The 20217-nt window shown below is 36.2% G+C and overlaps 1 protein-coding gene across 3 annotated transcripts in view; it reads left to right on the top strand.

Annotated features, from left to right (window-relative positions):
* LOC144956177 (cholinesterase-like) overlaps positions 1 to 20217 on the top strand; it is a 160081-nt gene that overhangs the window by 3620 nt on the left and 136244 nt on the right. For all 3 annotated transcript variants that reach the window (XM_078886577.1, XM_078886578.1, XM_078886576.1), the window contains one exon: positions 2666 to 3017. The gene's annotated coding sequence lies outside the window, so the exon portion shown is untranslated. Of the gene's footprint in view, positions 1 to 2665; positions 3018 to 20217 lie in introns of those variants that run through there.

Raw genomic sequence — 20217 nt, 5'->3', positions numbered from 1 at the left:
ACAACGGATATAGTCGGTGTTAGGGTTGAGGGAGATAATTAGCGATAGAAATGTATTAAATTATATAGAAAAGGGATTATCTTTTTACAGGAAGTCCATAAAGTATTTTCCTGACTTCAAAGACTTATTACTCTTAAACCGTCATAGATATTTGCATCTGGTTTTCGCAAACTTCTAGGGAAAAGCCATACATTAATGCTCATCAACCATAGACCCCCATTTCATCACCAAATTTACCAAAATTAACACGATCTTAAAAGACCTTATCTTTCTCTCTTTCTATTTCGGAATAGATAAAACGAAGATGACGTCACTCTGGTCTTTGTTATAGTTAGTTGCCATCCATGTTTTTGAGCCATTCTCACTAAACTGTTTTAATCAGACTGTAAACGTTAAAGGTTACACATAGTTGTGTGTGTTTCTCTGTTATACTTCCAGATGGCAATGTTGTAAATAATAACGTGAAGTTGTATGAAAAGCTTCAATTTAATTACAAAAACAGATCAAAAACAGATCAACAGATCATTATTCATCTTAACTACGCCACTAACACATCATCTCATTCATCTGTGGTGTTTCAATCATCCTGTTTTGTTGATAAAGGGGGAACCCGAAACGTTCATTTGATCTGTTTTTGTAATTAAATTGAAGCTTACATTCAACTTCACGTTATTATTTATTTCTTCGAGCTTCGAGCAGCAACATTTACTAGATGGCAATGTTGTGAGCTTCTTAGCCAAGCGCATACTATCTATAGACGTCTAGCAACAGTGTGACAAAAATCAGCAGATTTTGATTGTACTATTTATGTAAAATGTCGGTTTCCTTTAATGACCTGTAAACTGGACTATGAAAGTTTGTTCAGCTATCTTTGACGAGTTTGTGAAGAAGAAGAAAAAGAAGAAGAAGAAGAAGAAGAAGAAGAAGAAGAAGAAGAAGAAGAAGAAGAAGAAGAAGAAGAAGAAGAAGAAGAAGAAGAAGAGAAGAAGAAGAAGAGAAGAAGAAGAAGAAGAAGAAGAAGAAGAAGAAGAAGAAGAAGAAGAAGAAGAAGAGAAGAAGAAGAAGAAGAAGAGAAGAAGAAGAAGAAGAAGAAGAAGAAGAGAAGAAAAGAAGAAGAAGAAGAAGAAGAAGAAGAAGAAGAAGAAGGAAAGAAGAAGAAGAAGAAGAAGAAGAAAGAAGAAGAAGAAGAAGAAGAAGAAGAAGAAGAAGAAGAAGAAGAAGAAGAAGAAGAAGAAGAAGAAGAAGAAGAAGAAGAAGAAGAAGAAAGAAGAAGAAGAAATAAAGGGAAAACAGTGATGCTTTGCTCAAGGGTAAATAGAAAAGCTGATTTGTTTCTTAATGGGTGTCGAATTTTTCATTAATACATTTGTTTTTGTTTATAATTTAAAATTTAATAACCGCCTTCCGTCCTCCTCTCCTTCACCCCAACCGACTTTGCCTTCAAGGCATCGGTATACGACATGACATTATATATAAAGAGAAAATTCAAAACAGCTACCTCATAAGACTCAAGGGTTAATATCATCTTTAATGTCACGTTAAAGCTTATACATTAAAAACAATAATAAAATCGAATAAGATGTGTATACATTTAATTTAGAAGGAACGAGGTTGACGTCACTCAGCTCTTTGTTATTGTTTTTATATAGATAGTATGCGCTTGGCTCACAAGAAGCTCACAACGTTGTCATCAGGAAGTATAACGGACCAACACACAAAACTATGTGTAATCTTGAACGCTTATAGTCTGGTTAATACAGTTTAGTGAGAATTACTCATACACGCGGATGGCAAAAAGCAAAAACAAAGACCTGGGTGACTTCAACTTCGTACTATCTATAGACGGAACGAAGATGACGTCATTCAGGTCTTTGTTATTGGTCTTTGCCATCCGCGTTAATGAGTAATTCTCACAAAATATATTAACCAGACTATAAACGATCATGATTACACATAGTTTTGTGTGTTGGCCAGTACTTCCGGATGGCAATGTTGTGAACTTATAAGCCAAGCGCATACTATCTATAGTCCGATGGCTGATAAGTTCTCACTGAACTCTATCAATCAGACTCGAATCACTAAAGATTACACATAATTTTGTGCGTTTGTACGTTTTGTGTAGCTGGCGGATATTGTGAGTATTTGACCTAAAGGTATAGAATCAATATACAGATAGTGGATTAGGACATTTCGGGTCTCCCGTTTTTCAACAAAACAAGATGAACGAGACGCATTGTGTTGAAGTAGTATTAGTAGTATTTGTAATAGTAGTAGTAGTGGTAGTAGTAGTAGTAATAGTAGTAGTAGTAGTAGTAGTAGTAGTAGTAGTAGTAGTAGTAGTAGTAGTAGTAGTGATTTCGTATCATCATCATCATCATCATCATCATCATCATCATCATCATCATCATCATCATGGTCATCATTATCTTCATATTATTATCATCGCCGTCATCAAATCATAACTTATCATCAACTAAATCATTTTTTAAAGAAAAAAAAAAACACATACATTTTCGTTTGGATAGGTATCTACGTGTTAATTGACCGATCAATCCTTTCATAATTTTTATCATTTGTTTCTTTTTTTTCTCTCTTTTATCAATGACCACCACCACAACCACCACAACCACCATCACCATCACCATCACCACCACCATCACCACAGGACAACCTGCTTGGCCAACAACAACCCTACCAGCAGGGGAGTAATTTGTATTCCGTTTGAAGAAAACCAGGCCAAAGCGAAAAGATCAAGAGAAAATACCACCAGAGAAAGAGGGAGACCATGTTTTTGTTTTATTCAAAATTACTTTCCTTGTTTTCTTCGGCCAAATCAAGGATTTACGAAAGCTGTTCAGATTGTGAAAACATCCAGAGGAATTTGTCAGTGGCAGTGGAGGAGTTCTTGGTTTCTTTGGATTGATGACACGTTTTGTTGATTCAATTTTCATTTACGAGTTACCAGCGAAATATTATTGTTATTATTATTATTGTGGATCTTGCTAAAGTTATTTCAGGTAAGGTTGGTGTTTATTTTATAATTTTTTTTTCCGTTGTTTTAGTGAACGTAAGAGAATCAATGGTCAAATGATATTTTGTATTTGTATTTGTGAGTGTGTCTTATATTTATAATTATAATCTTTATTATTTGATAATGTTTGTGTTGTTGTTGTTGTTGTTGTTGTTGTTGTTATTGTTCATGATGATGATGATGATGATGATGATTATGATGATGATGATGATGATGATGATGATGATGGAGATGATGATGATGATGATGATGATGATGATGATGGTGATGATGATGATGATGATGATGATGATGATGATGATGATGATGATGATGATGATGATGATGACATGACGATGAAGAAGATAGTGATGATGAAGTAGACATTAGTATAAGGTTTCACTATGATACTCAATCTGTCTGATTTCAACTCCCATCGTCTTATTGTCTCTAAATTCATTTAGTTTTGTAAATCCTGCTTCAAAATATTGTCATTTCTCAAAATATATTTTTTTAAATGAGAAAAATAGGATATTGAGAAGTGCCAGAATACCCATATCTCTTTTGGTAAAAACGTTTGTTTTCCTTTTCTCAAACTATCTACATTGACGAAAGAAAGATCTAGAATCTTGAGAATTTTATGATATTATTATATACCGGTTGATATTGGAATAATTGGTTCACAATTCTTACTACTACTACAACAACAATTACTCCTACTACTACTACTACTACTACTACTACTACTACTACTACTACTACTACTACTACTACTACTACTACTACTACTACTACTACAACAACAACTACTCCTACTACTACTACTACTACTACTACTACTACTACTACTACTACTACTACTACTACTACTACTACTACAACTACTCCTATTACTACTACTACTACTACTACTACTACTACTACTACTACTACTACTACTACTACTACTACTACTACAACTACTCCTACAACTACTACTACTACTACTACTACTACTACTACTACTACTACTACTACTACTACTAACAACTACTCCTACTACTACTACTACTACTACTACTACTACTACTACTACTACTACTACTACTACTACTACTACAACTACTACTACTACTACTACTACTACTATTACAACAACTACTCCTACTATATACTACTACTACTAACTACTACTTACTACTACTACTACTACTACTACTACTACTACTACTACTACTACTACTACTACTACTACTACTACTACTACTACTACTTACAACTAACTACTCTACTACTACTACTTACTACTACTTACTACTACTACTACTATACTACTACTACTACTACTACTACTACTATACTACAACTACTACTACTACTACTACTACTACTACTACTACTACTACTACTACTACTACTATACTACTACTACTACTACTACTACTACTACTACTACTACACTACTACTACTACTACTACTACTACTACTACTACTACTACTACTACTACTACTACTACTACTACTACTACAACAACAACTACTACTACTACTACTACTACTACTACTACCACTACTACTACTACTACAAATATTGTCAATGCGCACGCTCCTACAAAATTAGTTGTATTTTCAATAGTAATTGGATTCAGTAGTCTGATGTCACGCCGCCCGGCATCGGCGTCCATCTTGGTTCTAAACAAAGAAAATCATTACTTTTTATTCTTCATGCTGGCTAGAACTTTTCATATGCCCTGTGATTAAAATGTGAAAAAGTCAAAACATGATCAAATGTATGTTTTTTCCCCTCTGGATACGCTTTTATGCTCGCCGGATAAATATTTCTATACCTACTCCCGGATGGCAATGTTGTGAGTTTCTTAGCCAAGCGCATACTATCAATATAAAAGGATGTGAGTGGAGCAGCAAACAGTTGACTTGATGCATGATGAATGTTTGAGGATTCAAGTTAGATAGTCGATGTTTGTTTTGGTGTTTCTCCAAGTTTCTGAAACGCTAATACAACAGACCAACTGACAAACACATACAATAGACTGACTGACTTTTGACTGACTCACTCACTCGCTCACTGACTGATCGGTTGACTAGGTTAACGGTTAGATACGAAAAATAAATAAACGCACCAGTAATTGTCTTTTTCATAGGATGTTACCTGTTTAAAAGTATGCATTTTAGTCAATGTAGAGAATATGGCTTTTACTGCTTTTCTTTTCTTTTCGACAGATGTTTCGCTCTGGTACCAATACTATTATTAGATTCTCGTAAGTTTTGTCACTCTCTCAGCTTATGTCTGTTTTAAATTGATTTCAATGTGGTATTTTGGAAGATATTTTTTTTTCTTCTTACATAAAACAATTTTAGAGTTACAGTGCGTCTTTCATATCTTTTAAATTAATTGGCTGGCCTTTACAAAAGTCTGGCATTGTATCCAGCAAAGGTAGTAGTAGTAGTAGTAATAGTAGTAGTAGTAGTAGTAGTAGTAGTAGTAGTAGTAGTAGTAGTAGTAGTAGTAGAAGTAGTAGTAGTAGTAGTAGTAGTAGTAGTAGTAGTAGTAGTAGTAGTTCTAGTAGTAGTTATTTTACTATCACTACTATCCCTTTTCCGTCTTCTTCTTCTTCACCATTCTAATTTTCAAAGCCATAAAATACAACAATATAATTTATAGTCTTACAATCGCCACAGGGATATCGAATTTTTTCCTCCTTCTTTGTTTTGACAATGTCTGCTAGCAATAATTTATTCCAACGTCCAATATTAGAACTGAGGTGTGTAAGGTGTGGAATTCCTCCTGAAATAATATCCATATCTCCTCCTTGATACAACAAGGATTCCAAGTCATCTCATCCTCTTCTCGCACAGGTTGCACATTGTAAACAAATAATGTGTTGATTTAACTTGGCACTTGTAAGGGTTGAATACGTGCAATCAATATTTACAGAGCACGGTTGTTTCCATAAATCCTACAAATTTTCTTTAACTACATATTATTATCTATATATCACGAGCTTTATACCTTTCGGCATTCTGGAATGTTTAAACCGATTTTAAACAACAACATGTAAAAAGGAATGTTGATAATTGCTGCTAATTTGCTGAAGATCGTTTTTTTTAAAAGTTTTTTGTTTGTTTGATTATTTATGGAACAGGTTTCTCTCCATACACCGTACAGATGTCTGCAATGACATATTATTATTATTATTATTATTATTATTATTATTATTATTATTTTATTATTATTATTATTATTTTATTATTATTATTATTATTATTATTATTATTATTATTATTATTATTATTATTATTATTATTATTATTATTTATTTATTATTATTATTTATTATTATTATTATTATTATTATTATTATTATTATTATTATTATTATTAATATTATTATATTATTATTATTATTATATTATTATTATTTATTATTATTATTATTATTATTATTATTATTATTATTATTATTATATATATTATATTATTATTATTATTATTATTATTATTATTATTATTATTATTATTATTATTATTATCATCATCAGCTTTAACACTTTTTGCATTATGGAATTTTAAAACCAATTTTGAACAACAACAACGTTGTTGTTGTTGTGGTTGTTGTCGTTGTTGTTTTTGTTGTTGTTTTGTTTGTCCTTTGTTCTTATTTTTTGTTTTGTTTTTGTTTTGGAAAATTGTGTCAAAACAATAATTACGATTTAAACGGGATAAAGAAAATCAAAGTAGATATACGAGTAGTTTCTGGATTTTACGTGGATTGTCTATATTTTATCAAAACTAGTGGAAAACCCGCAATAGTAGTAGTAGTAAGCTTCGCAGTCCGAATGACGCTTGCTGAGAATTATGTGATTCAGTCATAGTCGATGAGTATAGCTGCTCTCTCCATCCATGTTATTAATTGTTTCCATTGGTCACGGTCCTTGGACAGAGTTTGAGGCTGTCAAGATCTTGTTGTGACTTTAGTACGGAGGGCACTGCAGTATTTCTTAGTTCTTCAGGGATTAATTCGGCCTCATCTGAATCCAGACATTTCTGATATGTAGAGAGATCCTGGTTCAGGGTAGTTACTATTGGTGTTGGTGGTCTCCCTACATATTTGTTGTCATGTAGGAAATATTCTGTCATTGCAGTTTGGGCTGGGATGTTATCTTCTCGACGTAAGATGTGACCAAAATTTGCGGAGAAATATATAAAGGTTTTTACGAACAGGCAGACTGTTTAATGTTGAATTGTGGAAATTATCGGGGATTGAGACGACTTGTTGGAATCATCAACGATCGATATAGGTCCGCTAATCAAGATAATGATTATTGTTGTCATTATGCTATGAACTTTTTGCATTTATGATTCATTCGATCATGACCAATTTTCAATTACATACCAGTATTCTATGATAGTATTTTTCGATTTTACATTGCCGTATTGATATACTATTTTTTCTTACATTCAAAGTTGTGTAAAACTGTCTCTGAATGATACAATGCAAGGTATATGAGATTCTGTAATTATAAACTATTGTATAAGGCATTTAAATGATAATTCCTATATTAATCCTTTATTAAGATAAGATAAGATAAGATAAAGTATGTAGGTGCGCGCAAATGAATCTGGCAATCAGGCGGCCCAGGTAGCGATTCTCAAGGTCAAATGCCCAGCGAATCGTTTCTATCTACGTCGCGATTGGTTCTCACGAGGGAAAGGACGTAGACACACTATTTATGTGCTTTCAGATCACGTACCTACACACTACCATCTCCTCCATCCATCCTATGATAAGATAATATGCTATATATGAAGACAGTGTCAGAATATTCACTTTCATATCTTAGAATTAAAGTTAAAATGAGTAAATAATACAAAAAAGCTAATCAAATTGATTACAAAATATAATTTTAGATAAAAATTTATAAATTTTAAATATGAATTTAATTTTAAATATAAAATCACAAAGAAAAAGGTTTTATAGTTCGACAGAATATTTTTAAAAATATGAAATAAGGGCGGTAACATAGTGACATCACTGAATTACTGATAGTATACATCTAAAATTTAAAAAAAATTAAAATTCCCTTTTTTTTATCCCCATGGGGAAATTTGTCTTTAGGGTCTATTCCAAGGCAAGACAGGAATAACCCAGGGGTCAGCCGCAGAGCAGCGCCGCAAAGTGAGCTAGGGCGAGATAACTTGCTCAAGGCCATACATAGCAGCGGCGGGTGATCGAACTCGGTACCTTTCGGATATGAAGCAAAGCAAGACCGTACCGCTGCCCCTTTTTACAATTACGTCATCTATTTTTGTTGTGGATATGCTAGAACTGCGTACTCGCAAAGGAAGCCATATCAGATTTCTTTCGTATTCAATAGGATTCAATAGTCTGATGTCACGTCCACCCAGCAACGAGCAACTTGGTTCTAAACAAAGAAAATTGGTTCTTTTTATTCTTCATGCTGGCTAGAACTTTTTCACATGTCTTGTGATCAGAATGTATAATAGTCAAAACATGATCAGACTTATAATGTTTTTCTCCACTGGATACACTTTTATGCTCGTCGGAGAAATATTTCATGAGGGCGTCCGCCATTGTTCCGATAGTTTAGAGCCAGTTACTAAGTTACCATGCGTCATTACGAGTACGAGGGAAGTGACGTCACGACTGTTGAAGCCTATTGAGTCAACGGATGATAGAATTAGCCTGAAATATATAACAAGTTTTGCGAGTTAATCGTATATCAGTCTGTAAAAAAATAGTTCGATGACTTTCAGATTTGCCAGTAATACGCTTCAACGGCCGCAACGTCACTTCCCTCGTATTGACGCATGGTAACTTAGTAACGGGCTTTAAACTATCGGAACAATGGCGGACGCCCTTATGAAATATTTCTCCAGAGGAGAAAAAACCCATTAATAATTATAAATCTGATCATGTTTTGACTTTTACACATTCTGATCACAAGATATATGAAAAGTTCTACCCAGCATGAAGAACAAAAAGTACCTATTTTCTTTATTTAGAACCACGATGGCCGCCTTTGCTGGGCGACGTGACATCAGACTATTGAATTCAATTCTGTAATTCTCTATGAAGTAAATTTTACACTGGCTGCTCGGAACAATGTTGATCTGCAACCCTATTTTTAAAAAAAAATAATAAATGAGAGTTTATGGCCCAATAAGCATGATTTAATCCAATTATTACACTCATTTTCATTCAAAAAACTGTCATTAAATAAATAATTCGTTAAAATTAAGAATGAAAACAAACAAAGCAATTGAATTGAATTGAAAATGTCCACTATTTAATGTAACTAGCCTCTTTTCTTTTTTTTCTCCCTCTAATTGTGTAACTTTTCGAGCAGATCACTAACTAGACTCTCTCTCTCTCTCTCTCTCTCTCTCTCTCTCTCTCTCTCTCTCTTGCTTGCTCTTTCTCTCTCTTTTTTTCTCTCTTTCTCTCTCTCTCTCTTTCTCTCTCTCTCTCTCTCTCTCTCTCTCTCTCTCTCTCTCTCTCTCTCTAGTCCTGTAATTACGTCATCACTTTCCGCGAAGATCATACATTTGTTGATTTTTGATACATGCTTACGTCAGAAAAAAATATTGATAGACGAAAAGCTATGGTGTAATAATTGCTTTTTGATGGAGGTTGGGGGAGGGGGGGGGGGGGGGGTGTGACTGATGAAGAATTTAAAGTCCAACCATTCAGTAGAAGAAATCTGTTATATAAACTTATGTTTAATACGTTTGACAATCCTCACCTTCTTACAATAATTTGATATTTACATTGATGTTTACCGGCGTATACATATAGGCAGGTCTGACATCCGAACCAACTTATGGGCCTAGTTTAACATTGTTGTAAGTGCAATATTTTGCGTCAATTGTAGTTTAGCCTAACAAGCGTCATGTCTCGTCCTACATGAAACGTGTTGCTGTTGGCTTAGGGACCCCTTGTAAAGCGCTTTGAGCACGTTTAGTCGATATTGCGCTGTATAAATGCCCCATTTAGAAACTCGAGTTAGGGAATACAATTACTGATAATTTATGTTTTCCTAAAGCAGCAAGCTTAATCGAAACAGTTCAGAAAAACATTAGTTAACTGTGATAATACTTTGGAATCACTGAGAGGGTTGCATGGGGGAAGTTGAGGGAGGGAAGGTGGGGGGGGGGGGGGGGGGGGGGGAGAGAAAGATAGAAAGAGACAGAGTTCTAGACAAAACAATAGCAGTATTTTCTATTATTTTCTCCTTTATTTTTTCCCCTTGAATTTTCCTTCATTTTTCCAGTGCAGAATAATTCATATTATCCAGATAAGGACAGATCGCTTAGTACGGTAAGGACGTTGGGGTAATTTGGGTGCTGAAAGAACAATATTTATCACTATAATTATGAGGATTTAACTTCTTTTTGTTTTAATAATGACTATAAAAACAGCAACAAACATTTCATTTTCCCGATCGTTTAAGATATGTTTAGGAGGAAAGTGGTGGGGTAGGAAGATGAAGAGGATGATGGGGAAGAGGAAGGGAAGAAGGGGGAGGAGGAGGAGGAGGAGGAGGAGGAGGAGGATGCGGAAGAGGAGGAGGAGGAGGAGGAAGAGGAGGAGAGGCAGAAGAAGAAAAAGAAGAAGAAGAAGAAGAAGAAGAAGAAGAAGAAGAAGAAGAAGAAGAAGAAGAAGAAGAAGAAGAAGAAGAAGAAGAAGAAGTAGAAGAAGAAGGAGGAGGAGGAGGAGGAGGAGGAGGTGGTAAATATAGGGCAAACTCTAAACTATTAAATAAAACAAAAAATCTCTAAACCACTCTTTCCCTTTAAGACATACACACACACACACACACACACACACACATACACACACTGTTAACCCAATTAAGAATTTTAAAAAATTCTCGTCTGTTTTCTTTTTCTAAAATCTCGATATAAATTCCGAAGCGATGTCCAAAGAAGTAAAACGGATCGTCTTTGATTCCAGGGGCGCCTCTGATTAATCTGTCAGTTCCAAAGCCGCGACAGTTAGCTCCCTTGAGAGCCATTTTATGGCGGGGGGAAGTTTTCCATAGCTGGCCAGATAACTTAGCTCGATATCGCCTAGAGTGAATTACGGAGGTATTTCATTTCGACGAGATTACAGTTATGTCGTGAATAGAAAATTGCTCGATGTCCGATACGATCCCAGCATGAGGAACTGGTAGGGATATCGAATTAAATATCTTGCTCTTTGTAGATTAAAGTGGGGGGGGGGGGGGGGGGGGGGGGGGAGAGGAGGAAGGAGGTAGGGGGGGGGGGAGGTTAAAGGGTTGGGAGTGAGCTAGGCTAGAGATGGTATGCTCTTGGCTAAGAAGCTCACAACATTGCCATCCGGAAGTATAACGGACCAACACACAAAACTCTGTGTAACCATGAACTCTTATAGTCTGGTTAATACTGTTAAGTGAGAATTACTCATAAACGTGGATAGCAAAACCAAAAATGATAAAAAGATTTTTAAAAATAAAAAAAAATTGCAAAGATACGAATGATGTCAACTTTATTCTATCTCTTTAAAAAATATTCAACAATAATGAATAAAACAATTAAAAATAAAAAGAACAAAATATTTTTTTTAAAAAACAAAAAAAAAAAAAAAAACAGAGCCTTTTGAGATCAAAACTCTTCAAAAAAAAAGGAAGCCTGAGGAATAATTTCTTTGTCCAAATCAATCCGTGCTCAGAATTTTGTTTCTTTTTTATTGTCTCATTTAATCCGTTATTTGTTTGATGATTTTTAGACGGCATTGCAATGTAATTTTGACGACCACAACTCGAGCTCAACGTTAAACGTTTTTTCCTTTTTTTAAGTTTCTTTCGAGAGCCTCAATAGCTCAAATGGAAGAGCATTCATTTCACAAGCAAAGGGACAGAGATTGATCTCGAGTGTAGTCGAGATTTTGTTTTCTGACCCCTCATCCACCGAGCATTGATTGGGTAGCGGGGTGTGTTCGATCTGGCTTGAGTCCTATTGATAGTTGGAAGTTGACGTCATTCAGGTCTTTGTTATTTTTTTTTTTTGCCATCCGCGTTTATAAGTAATTCTCACTAAACTGTAATAACCTGACTATAGATAGAATGAAGTTGACGTCACTCGGGTCTTTGTTATTGTTTTTTGCCATCCCCGTTTATGAGTACTTCTCACTATGCTGTAATAACCAGACTATAAACGTTTAAGGTTACACTTAGTTTTGTGTGTTTGTCCGTTATACTTCCGGATTGCAATGTTGTGAGCTTCTTAGTCAATTGTATAGATAGAATGCGCTTGGCCAAGGAGTTCACAACATTGTCACCCGGAAGACTAACGGACCAACACATAAACTCTGTGTAACCATGAACTTTTACAGTCTGGTTAATACAGTTTAGTGAGAACAACTCACAAACGCGGATGGCAAAAACAATAACAAAGGCCTGAGTGACGTCATCTGCATACTATCTATACTATCTATAGATAATTCGAAGATGACGTCACTCAGGTCTTTGTTATTGTTTTTTGCCATCCGCGTTTATGACTAATGCTCACTGAACTGTATTAACCCGACTATAAACGTTCATGGATACACACAGTTTTGTGTGTTGGTCCGTTATACTTTCCGGATGGCAATGTTGTGAGCTCCTTAGCCAAGCGCATACTATATATACAAAGGGTACTTACCTTACCGGTGTTCCGTCTCCCTTCAGTGGTTGAATGTCATGGAACGCCATTCTTCACGATCAAGGGCCATTACCGAGCAGGTGATTATCTTTTTGCCAATTGGATTCAATAGTCTGATGTCATGGCGCCCAGCAACGGCGAGCAGCGTTGTTCTAAACAAAGAAAATCGGTACTTTTTATTCTTCATTCTGGCGACAACTTTTTTACATGTCCTATGATCAGAATGTATAAAAGTCAAAACATGATCACATTTGTAATGTATTTCTCCTCTGGATACACTTTTATGCTCGTTGGAGAAGTATTTCATAAGGGCGTCCGCCATGGCTCTGATAGTTTAGAACCAGTTACTAAATTACTATGCGTCATTACGAGGGAAGTGACGTCACGGCTGTTGAAGCCTATTGTTGCCTCCGCATTTCCCATCCCGGATTTCCTTGGTTTGCCTCTTGTCTTTCTGTCAGCTACTCTTCCCTCTAGCACTGATTTTTGGATGGTATTGTCTCTCCGAACGTGTCCATAATAGTTAAGTTTTCTCATTTTAACTTCTGACAACAGTTTTCGGTACCTGCATCGATAGGAACCCGAATGTTTGATTTCTTTCGGGGTAGCGATCAATTAAATTCTTAAGGTTTAAAAAAATGGGGATGATCTATATTACTTTCCTTGTGCTCGAGGTCATTGGTCACATTGCTAACTGTGCTGAAAGTGACCCACATAGTGAAAAGAGTTCACAGCTTTTGAAATATCTAACATCACGATTGGTCGTTTGCTCAGTTTGACACATGGATATGTTTATAACTTTCATAAACAAAGCAGCATGTTTACATTTGTTAAGAAATATCCAATCGTTGAACAGCAACAAATCATGTGATCGATGACTCGGTTGGACGGAAACCTGAATATAGACTGATCCCTCCCATTGAACAAAAAAAAATAAAAAATATTGTAATCCATTGTATCAACATGAACTTTAGAAAAGAATTTAGAATTATATTGATTTGAAATACAACCCTGATCTTTATGCAATGGTAGAAGTGGTATTCATTCTCCATTCATAACCATTATTGATGCTGTGCGCTTAGGTAATTTACTCACAACATTCCGCCACTCGGATATAAGGTACCAACGAGAAAAAAATATGTGGGTAACCTTTAACGTTTATAATCTGATTGATACAATTTAGGGATAACTACTGGCTGGCTAAAAAATAAATAAAAAGCTGAATGACGTCAAGTTCGTTCTAGCTATAAGGTATATAAGTTGACACATTCAAATAAGTTAATTCAGTCCCTTGATTGATGGACAAAGAATACTTCAAAGACCTTTCCACACGGGATTGGTCTGGTATCTGCTAGGTATTGTGGCTTGTAAGAATGAATTGCGCAATTTTGTGAGATTTTTTCACTCGTAATAACCATGTTAGACACAAACCCAGGGATAGGATCTATGAGTAGTGAGTTCACCTAAATAAACTCCAACGCCTAATTCATCCCAAAATAATACCGCTCCGATGCGATGGGTCACGTTTAGGGGAAGGGTATTTAAGAGGCATTCATTGCTTTGGATCGATATGGCTTGCAAAAAGGGTGTGTGTGTGTGTGTGTGGGGAGGGGGGAGCGGGCATTCAAAGGCTCTGAAAAGAGTAGCCACTATTTCAGTCTTTGCTCTTTTTCCCGCGGTGTTGTCAGAATCATTTGAGACGTGTTGGACGGGACTGGCTGCGGACATTTGTATAGGACATTGATTTGTATTACAAGATGTTGAACGAATTATTTTTGTTTGCACAGTCAAAAATCATAAATCCGAATCACTCTTTTCATTCATTATTCATTCATTCATTCATTCATCTGTTCTCTCATGTGTGTTATTATGTGGTCTATGTGGTCTCGTGGTATGCATGATGACCCTTCGGATCGGAAGGTCTTGGGTTCGAGCCTCGCGCTCGGCTCATAGTTGAGTCCTTGGAAAAGACTCTTTTACTCACATTTTCTCACCGTACTCAGGTGTAAAATGAGTACCTGGCTGTTAACAGCGTTGCGTCTGTCCGAAAAAAGATTGTAATATCGCCTAACAAGCGTCATGTCGCGTCCTAAATGTTAAGTGTTGCTGTTGGTCAGGGACCCTTGTAAAGCGCCTTGAACACGTTCAGTGGATATTGCGCTATATAAATGCTCAAGCTCAATGTGTGTTGTCGAGATTTCTCCTCCATGTTAATAGGTCTTCAGAGCATCTGGCATATTCTGTTTGTGTTTATCATAGATGTGTGCTGTCTTAGACTGTCAAGAAATGCCATTCTCTGTCCTCCACATGCGCGTGTCCCCTATAGATAGTTCGAAGATGACGTCACTCAGGCCTTTGTTATTGTTTTTGCCATCCGCGTTTGTGAGTTGTTCTCACTAAACTGTATTAACCAGTCTATAAAAGTTCATGGTTACACAGTGTGTGTGTGTTGGTCCGTTATACTTCCGGGTGGCAATGTTGTGAACTCCTTGGCCAAGCGCATTCTATCTATACAAATCCTGATGTTGCCAATCTTTTCAATGGGAGTAATCTATAGATAGTATGCGCTTGGCTAATTATCTCACAACATAGCCATCCAGAAGTAAACGGACTAGCACACAAAATTCCATGTAACCTTGAACGTTTATAGATAGTATGCAGATGACGTCACTCAGGCCTTTGTTATTGTTTTTGCCATCCGCGTTTGTGAGTTGTTCTCACTAAACTGTATTAACCAGTCTATAAAAGTTCATGGTTACACAGAGTTTGTGTGTTGGTCCGTTATACTTCCGGATGGCAATGTTGTGAACTCATTGGCCAAGCGCATTCTATCTATAGTCTGGATAAGATAATACAGTTAAGTGGGAATTACTCGTAAACGTGGATGGCAAAAAAACAATAACAAAGATAGATATAAATAGAACGATAATGACGTCACTCAGGCCTTTGTTATTGTACTTTTTGCCATCCGCGTTTATGAGTACCTACTTCTCACTAAACTGTATGAACCAGACTATAAACGATCATGGTTATACATAGTTTTGTTTGTTGGTTCGTTATACTTCCGGATGGCATGTTGTGAGCTTCTTAGCCAAGCGCATACTATCTATTGATCAAACGGTAGAACAGTGGGTATTTTACTAAGACTAATTAATACCATCGAGAGTAAATCCTGTGTAGTTTGCTATGTCAACCAATCACTGCTATTGTTTACATTATGACGACTGTCCGAGAGGCGTGGTTATCGAAGTGTCTATTGCTTTCAATGAACTAGCCTGAGAATCCAAAAATGATTTGTTTCTTCGCACATATGTGCGGCTATGTGGTCTAGTGCTATGACACTCGCTTTCGTATCGAAAGGTCCTGGGTTCGAGCCTCGCGCTCGTCGCATAGTTGAGTCCTTGGAAAAGGCTCTTAACTCACATTCTTTCACCGTACTCACAGGTGTAAAATGAGTACCTGGCCGTTAACAGCGCTGTCTTTGTCCGAAAAATTGTAATATCGCCAAACAGGCGTCATGTCCTGTCCTACATGTTAAATGTTGCTGTTGACCAGGGACCCCTTTTAAAGCACTTTGAGCATATTTAGTGGATATTGAGCTATATAAAGCTCAATTTATATTTTTTTTTTATCCGTTATCACATTGTTCCCAGATCAATATTAACCCATAATATGCAATATTCCTATACAAACTGAAATTATTCTGACTGAACTAGCCTATCTTAGAAAATCAAAACTATTTAGTTCTTCCCACATATCTATATTCTATATCGGAAAAGTAGAATTAATTAGACGAAGACAGATGTAGTTGCAGTTACTGCAACCACCATTGAGTACAGACGATGCAAGTTATTTTGCATTACATTTTATTTTATTTGTTTTCCACGTTAATTTGTGTATTGTTGTGCTGACGAAGGGTTTGTACCCGAAACGTCCATTGTCTGCTTTGTTCCCATACGAAGCAGACAATGGACGTTTCGGGTACAAACCCTTCGTCAGCACAACAATACACAAATTAACGTGGAAAACAAATAAAATATTTTCACTCTTTCGTTAGTATAATATTCTATATCGCACTTTTTTCACTGTGTATTCAATTCATAAACTCCGATATTCCTCTACAAGTTGTAATTGTTTCTACCGACGTGTACTTGTGGGCTCTTTGTTGTTATGGAAATCTAAAAAAAATGACGTAAAATATTGTCCATGACAACGATGTTAAAACAGGCCCATAAGTGGGTTCGTATGTCAGACCTGCGTATATATACACGTCAGTTTCTACTGAATGTACCAGGTTCAATAAGGAAAACGTTACTGCTTGAAGCTCGAAGGAAAAAATAACGTTAAATATTGAATTGTAAGCTTCAATTTAATAGACGAAGACAGATACTGTGGACGTTTCGGGTTTCCCTTTGATCAACAAAACAGGATGAATGAAACACTACAATTAACAACGCCACTATCACAATCACATTATCTCATTCGTCTGTAGTCTTTCATTCTTCACGTTTTGCTGATAAAGGTGAAACCCGAAACGTCCACAGTAAGTATCTGTCTTCGTCTAATAAATTAAAGCTTACAATTCAATAATTATCGTTATTTTCTTTTTCTTCAGTTCAAAAAGTCATTAGGCGCAAAAAAAAATTTTTTTAATCCACCGAGCATGGAAATGTTGACATTTTTGTCAATGGATTAACGAACATTCTTTCTCTCAGCTCGCTCGATAGGGAATAGATCGGAGACGCGGTATTTAAGAAAGGGAAACGTGAGATGCTCAATTTTCTTGTGTGTCATATAGTCTATGTGGTCTAGTGGTATGATGACGCTTTCGGATCGGAAGGTCTTGGGTTCGAGTCTAGCTCGGCTCATTGTCGAGTCCTTGGAAAAGACTCTTTACTCACATTTTCTCACCGTACTCAGGTGTAAAACGAGTACCTGGCTGTTAACAGCGTTGCGTCTGTCCGAAAAAAGATTGTAATATCGCCTAACAGGCGTCATGTCACGTCCTACATGTTAAATGTTGCTGTTGGCCAGGGACCCCTTGTAAAGCGCCTTGAACACGTTCAGTGGACATTGCCCTATATGAAAGCTCAAGCTCATTGTGTGTTGCCGACATTTCTCCTCCATGTTAATAGGTCTTCAGAGCAACTTTCATATTCTGTTTTTGTTGATAAAGGGGAAACCCGAAACGTCCACAGTATCTGTCTTTTCGTCTAATAAATTGAAGCTTACAATTCAATAATTATCGTTATTTTTTCTTCTTCTTCAGTTCAATAAGTCATTAGGTGCAAAAAATCCAAAAAATCCACGGAGCATGGAAATGTCACCATACCTGTTGACATTTTTGTCAATGGATTAACGAACATTCTGTCTCTCAGCTCGCTCGATAGGGAATAGATCGGAGACGCGGTGTTTAATCAAGGGAAACGTGAGATGCTCAATTTTCTTCGTCCGAGACAGCGCGATAATTCCAATCAATCAAAATTATTATACATAAAGGGAAGGAAAGGGAAGGAAAGGAACAGAGGGGAGGGAGTCGAGACTGAAATTAGCATGATGGGGGTTGGGGGGTTGGGATGGGCGGGGGAGGGGAGGGGGGGGGGGGGATCAATGGTAGGTTGTAGCTATCAGAATCTGTTTGTCGAGTCAATAATTAGTTGGTTTAGCTGTCGATTTTTGGATCTGGGTCTGAATTGGATACAATAGTCTGATGTCACGTCGCCCAGCAACGGCGGCCATCGTGGTTCTAAACAAAGGAAATCGGTACTTTTTATTCTTCATGCTGGCTAGAACTTTTCATATGTATTGTGATCAGAATGTATAAAAGTCAAAACATGATCAGATTTATGTTGCTCTCTTAATTGTGCGGCTATGTTGTCTGATGTTATGACAATCTCCTTTGGATCGGAAGGTCCAGGGTTTGAGTCACGCTCTGAGCGGTGCATAGTTGAGTCCTTGGAAGAGTCTCTTAACTCACATTCTCTCACCGTACTCAGGCGTAAATTGAGTACGCGACATTGACCGTTGTCTCTGTCAAAAAAAAGTACCATCGCCTAAACAGGCGTCATGTCTCGTCCTACGTGTTAAGTGTTGCTGTTGGCTAGGGCAACATAATGTAACCTATTCATTATTACTTCTCTGCAGGATTTGTTACATAGATACTTCCAAGGAGTTTAGAACCTGAGGAGTAGAAAGTGTGATGTCATGATTTATTATTTGCCCAATTCTGTTTGGATATTAGACCTACAAATAATAATGATAATAATAATAATAATATATAATAATAATAATAATAATAATAATAAAATAAATAATAATAATAATAATATAATAATAATAATAATAATAATAATAATAATAATAATAATAATTATGAAAATAATAATTATGATAATAATAATGATAATAATAATATATGCAAGGTGATTTGAGGCCCATGAGCCATGCGACCGTCCTGGATTCCATGGCGCGATTGATAATTATTTAGAATGAATGCCGATGGCGTCATCAAACAGTTTATCGCCATTTGCTGACAATCGAAGGGTGTGATTTGTTTTCACCAATAGTCTTCATGCATTCAGTTTGCATGCGCATAAATGAAGTTCAAACTTATTAAACATGGGATCGATCCCGTGTGAAAATAAGATTTTTTTCCCGACCCTGTCCACTCTGCTAGATTTGGAGGAAAGTACTTGGAGATAGGTAGGAAGCAATTGATATTATCCGTTTCACATTACAGAAACCGGGTTAAACTCTAGCTAACTGAACCGCGCAAAGGTTATATATATATATATATATATATATATATATATATATATATATATATATATAATGTAAAATTTTCACTCACATTTTTTGCCGAGACGACTCGTTTCTGTGTCTGAGAACACAGAAACGAGTCGTCTCGGCAAAAAAATGTGAGTGAAAATTTTACATTATATATTAGCTCTAACCACCATTATCGAGCACTTTCGTACCTACAAGTACCCACCAACACTCATAAATATATATATATATATATATATATATATATATATATATATATATATATATGGAGTCACTCACTTATTTATGGCCGAAACACACGTTTCTGTGGTCTCCACGTCGTCAGTAGGCATATTATGTCCGTAGAATGATTTTATTCCATTCGGGGGTTCGATGCTGATTTTCTTGCGTCCTTACTTCCGTTGTGTTGTTGATTTAGCGGTGATTAGTGTTGTTATATAGTGACATGTTGTAGTGTGCTCTCGTTGCGTGTATGTGTATGTATTTCTGTGTGTGTGTGTGTGTGTGTGTGTGTGTGTGCGTGTGTGTGTTGTGTGTTAACGATTGCTACGGATTGACTCACAATCTTTTCACTTATTATAGATAGAAGTCACTCGTGTCTTTGTCATTTTTCTTTTGCCATCCGCAATAACAAAGACCTGAGTGACGTCAACGTCATACTCTCTATAGGGGGATAGAAGACACCGTATGTACCTCCCTGCACACTAAGTCATCTTTAAAGAAGGTACACTATCT

Source organism: Berghia stephanieae, chromosome 10 (genome assembly GCF_034508935.2).
Source record: "Berghia stephanieae isolate SIO BIC M18660-M18661 chromosome 10, UCSD_Bste_1.3, whole genome shotgun sequence".
Classification (NCBI taxonomy): Eukaryota; Metazoa; Mollusca; class Gastropoda; order Nudibranchia; family Aeolidiidae; genus Berghia; species Berghia stephanieae.
This window is presented reverse-complemented; position numbering and strand designations above follow the sequence as displayed.